Source organism: Clupea harengus, chromosome 24 (assembly GCF_900700415.2).
Source record: "Clupea harengus chromosome 24, Ch_v2.0.2, whole genome shotgun sequence".
In the NCBI taxonomy this organism is placed as follows: domain Eukaryota; kingdom Metazoa; phylum Chordata; class Actinopteri; order Clupeiformes; family Clupeidae; genus Clupea; species Clupea harengus.
The window spans coordinates 2,606,510-2,611,504 of record NC_045175.1 but is presented as its reverse complement, the minus strand read 5'-3'; the positions used below and the strand labels follow the sequence as shown (position 1 = coordinate 2,611,504).

At 41.0% G+C, this 4,995-nt stretch overlaps 1 protein-coding gene across 2 annotated transcripts in view; it reads left to right on the top strand.

Moving 5' to 3' along the window:
• Positions 1 to 2,779, top strand: part of krt222 (keratin 222) — a 20,526-nt gene extending 17,747 nt beyond the window's left edge. For both annotated transcript variants that reach the window (XM_031562286.2, XM_031562285.2), the window contains one exon: positions 1 to 2,779. This exon is cut by the window's left edge and continues 412 nt beyond it. The gene's annotated coding sequence lies outside the window, so the exon portion shown is untranslated.
• Positions 2,780 to 4,995: the final 2,216 nt, after the last annotated feature.

Below are 4,995 nucleotides of genomic sequence, written 5' to 3'. Positions count from 1 at the left end.
CACACACACGTTGCCCCTAAGAGTTTAGAACTGGAACCAGTACCACCTTCAGCTCTGGCACCCCTAGACCGCCACTCCTCCGACAAGAAAAACGAATTCTCAACCTGAACTTTGACCCCCAACTTGTCCCAGTTTTCTTCAGTTCACCGTTAAAAACAAAACCTCCCAAGGACATGGACACCTCCAGGCCCTTACCCAGATTATTAGTTGCTAGGCTCCAGCGGTCTCCACTGAGGATGGATTTCATTTCTGTCCAGGAGCTCCAGTCTGCCTGCCTATACTTATAGTATACATATGAAACCAATAAGCATCTTGCTCTCGTTGCTATTACGTGACTCCTATGATATGAAACGTCTCCATGTTGAAATGGAGTCCAAAGTTGTAAGAGGCAGTGGCTCCACCGCGACCCCCAGCCTCCCTGCAGTATCTTCCAGAGACACGCAGAAACAAATAGTCCTCCCGCCTTTGGGATATGTAGTCCTGCAGTGGGATGATAGCATACAATGCACAGTGCCCTGCTTCCATGGTCTGTCTGGAAAGACGTAGCGCCTGATGCTACACGCAGTAGGCGTCTGTGTTTCTCTGCCCTGGCAATATCACTGTGACAACATTGCCACAAAAAAAAAACAGCAACAAAAAAAAACACTCACCTGCCCATCGGAATGAATGGATGGAATTCAAATCGGTAGGTCATCGAGTAATGTCACTGTGAAAAAGTGTCTTCTGACAGCAAAGCCATCATTACATCCCACTGTCCTTTTCCCAGAGAAAAAAGAGTGGGTATGGATTAATCATCCAGTTAATTGATAATTATTACAAAAATTACAATTAATATAGATATAGGTTTTACCTTCCCTGCCTTTTCGTCGTGTTACATATTTGGCTTTTGCTATTTTACAGAATGCATACAAATATATTATTGCACTATTAGTCCAACAATTGTGACCATGGCAACCATGACCATTCATACCACATCTGGATTCAGAATTAGGTTGAACATTTGAACATGGGCTCCTATTCTTGACCACAAGATTTGAATTTCTTTCTTTTTGAATTGAATCATTTAAGCAAACCCTTTTTTATCCAAAGCGTTCCTGTGAGGAATACGTTCGAGCCGTTTGTGGGAATGAAAACCATGGCTCTTTGTGTGGTTAGCGCCTTGCTTTACCAGTTGAGCTGCAGGAACCTTGTCAGGGCATGGATGGGGTGTGGAATATGTTCCTCAAACTGGTAGTCTGGCGAGACTCAGATGCACCTTATGAAAAAAAAAAAAAGATCGGATGAGCTGAGCAGCTCAGCAATCACATGCCCCTCTTAAGCGAGCAAACACTAAAAAAAAACAAGGTAACCTACATACAAATGTTCACTGCAATCCATTTGTCGCAGTGAGGTCTCTCCTCGTTGGCACAATTAACAGATGACCTCAGGTCAGTTTGTGGTGATTGATTGAAACACTTAAGCTTTGAGCCACAAATACGGACGGCTGATTCTGCATCAGGCAACAGCAAATCAAACTTTTGCTGATTTTTTTCAGTGGCTGAGTGTTTTACCAGAAGCAACCAGAAGAGGGCGTACGTTGAACGTGTAAATAGCTTCTCTATACCATGAATGCATTACGTTTGGATTGTGGTGTCTTCCATTATAGTGACATCTACTTTTGAGGTTTCAGTAACCTGTGTTAAGGCCATTATGAAATACTCAGCTTATTAAGTCTTGGTTATCTAAAAAGAGTAACAACAGCAAAACAACAGTTCTTTGTGGGATATATTTATTTACATCGATTTATGCTAAAAATAAGAATTTACTACTTGGTGAGGCAATATATTTTATCCTTATTATTAAACGTATAGGCTATGATAATAATTTGTTAAGCAGGCACATCTTAGTTTATTAAAAGTGTATTAACTTTTGAAGTGAATTGTGTCTAATGAATTTGCTCTGATAAGTGAATAATTGGAGATTGGTGTGTGTGTGCACATGAGGTAGTTCCACTGATATGAAATGCGACTTATTTGATTGACCTCCTCAAATCCTCAAATTTGTAGTTGTCCACTTTAACGGTGTGTACAGTGACATACGACGTCCTCAGGCGTAACATGAGAATGTTTACAGCGTAAAATAATGCAAATTCACAGCCATGAATTTGCATTTGGAAACTGTTTGACAGTAGTTGTGGGATACTCACGATAATCTTGGCCACTATTGGTGGTATGATCGGTGATTTCGCTCTTTTCGTTCGAAATCTTTGCTTTTCCGTGAAAAACACTCTAAAGCATCGAAATACGGCGACCAAAAACTGGCTTTAATGCAGTGATGAATGCAGTGATGAATGCAGTGAATTCGCTGGTGTCACTGAGGGAGATCCTCTCCCCGGAGGTTCTTAGCGCACACTGCATTTAGCAAACGGGTGAAAGCTATCTGTGATTAACGACAGGAAGTTGAAAAGTGAGCAGAGATACATATCCTATGGTCAAAAAGTAACCTTGTTCCATTATAAAATGATGTATTTCTCTTTTTTGTCTTTTTTTTTTTGTTTCGCCAAAGATGAGAAAAAGCTGCCAATGTGCTTTGCAGTTGGGTGCCTGAGGCTGTGCCAATATTAACCCTTTTAACATTTCCTATCTATGCAGTTCCCTTCATGTGCTTGGAGTAGTGCCGCTTGAACACTTGAAATGAATCCATTTTCTTCATTTTGGGGGGCCTGTTTTACTTTTCAAGAAGAAATGATATGCATTTTATCTAATGATGAGATAATTTAAATAAAAGGCTAAAATCATAATCTCATAGTTATTTTTTCTATAATGAATATCAATGTGTGTGTTCGTGAGTGCATTTTAAATATAATATTTATCTGGTATGTTATTGGAATTGGTATTGCACACTTTATTTCAGATACACATTTGGAGTACAAATTACATTCATTTTCATATCCAAAGCATGAAATACAACAGGCACATCAGTAGAAAAATACAGTAGAGTAACAAGCACTGAGAAACTCTTACATTTCACTGCAGAAGTAAGTCTAAGAGAACTTATACATATATATATTCATGATTCCGCTCTAAGTACGTCTTTCACCAAAACAGCCAAGTGGTTACAACTGTGTTTGTACACACGTGCAATAGTAGCACATCTAAAAGCATCATCCGTTTCCCTATGAAGCCAAAGACAGAGCTATTCAATGCAAGAGCATTCAACTGAAGGAATCTTGCTCAGCGAAGAATGGACCACTGATGCCATTTTGAAAGCAGTCCCATCATCCACAGGGCGTCCACAGCTTTTCGGTAAATTCCAAACTCCAGTCCAATTGCACTGGAGATTTGTCCCATTCTGTAGTTATAGTCTGTGGTCCCAAGTCATGATAAGTGGAGTTGCATGCTTTCCCATGCATGGCGCTGGTCAGCTATGACCCCCCTGCGACAGTCAGGGTTCTTCTCGGACACCTGGGCCTGCAGGAGGCTACGCCTGAGACCTGGCGATGATGTTGTGAATGAGCTGAAGGGAGATGCCGCAGGGCTGTAGCGGGTCGTATTCGGCAAAGACGTGACACATGTTCTCCGCGCCGGCCTCCAAACCTTTAGCCACGATACCAAACGTCCTAGAGTGGATGGAAAAGACAGTAAACACTTAATATATAGATCAATGATCAATGATGTATTACATATAGACATGGAAACACTTAATATATCTCTGATCAATGATGCATTACTTATAGACATGGATAGTAGTTTCACTATAGTAGTATAGTAGATAGTAGTTTCACTATTTTATGGATAGTATAGTTTCACCATTTGATGATATATTAATTGTATTAATGATTATATTAATTGTGCTTGACTAAGTTGAGATTAGTACCTGGCTGCTTTGCAACTCTTCAGCCACCTGTGGGACAAACAAAAACATCTCTGTTAAGTGACACATGCACAGCCTTACTGTAGCAGATAAACTGAGCTATCAACAGTCTTAGGCCCAAACTGGTCTAGACCACAGCCAAGACCGCAGCTATGACCCTGGGCCACGGCCTCTCCTGGTGCTGCTGATGTCACTCACCTTCTCTCTTCAGGGTCCTCGCCACCGTAGCTCAGCAAGTGTGCAGGGAAGTGGCGTCTAAAGAAGAGCCTGTCCAAAAAAAAAAAGATTACATTGAATGCCTAATTCACATTTCAGATGAAGACTGATGCTCATATTTCATTTATATTAGGTAAAGCATTGCTTCACTTGAACATGAATCTCAGTCTAAATGAAACATGAATAATGATAATGGTTCATGAAGTTTATGATCTACATCCATGATCACTTTTCTGACCTTACACATTGCATTTCATTTCATGACCAAACTATCAACATTAAGAGACAGTAGCACTCATTGGTGTAGTTAATGCTTTACTGATGTTAACAACTGAATTGAATGTGATGTTAGTTAAAGTTACAGTCTGTGAAAGGTTGTTAATATTTCAGCTCAACAGCCAATGACACCCTTCCCTTCCCTGCTCCTGAAGCAATGTGTTGTTTGGCTGGAATTGTTTATGGCTCAGTACGAGCCACTACGTTTGTTTCCAGAATGTGCTGTATTCAAATCGCCAACTGCACCTTTAAGGAAAGTTTCCTTTAAAGCATCACGTGTATTTGAAGTCTCTTACTTTCTCTGTATGTCAGTCAGAGTCACACCCTTTGGTGACACTTTCAGGTTGACCACGGTTGGCGTGGTGACAGGGTTGGGGCCCGCCTCCCTCTCAAAGGCCGTGGACACAGCCCTCTGCACAGCGCAGGGCCCCGTCAGCATCTCCGTGGGAACCGCACATAAATACAGGAAGTTGCATGCTTGGAAGAGAGCATAACACAAACATTAGACCGGTTGCAGTCTTCAACGCTGACAGTTAAATACACGGCAGAAGTGCTAAAAGGAAGCTTTTGTTTTGTTCTGCTACTTTCCAAATCCCAGTACTCTGCTTGTTTCTATGCTTGTTTGTACATGTAAGTTCATGTTTATGAAGA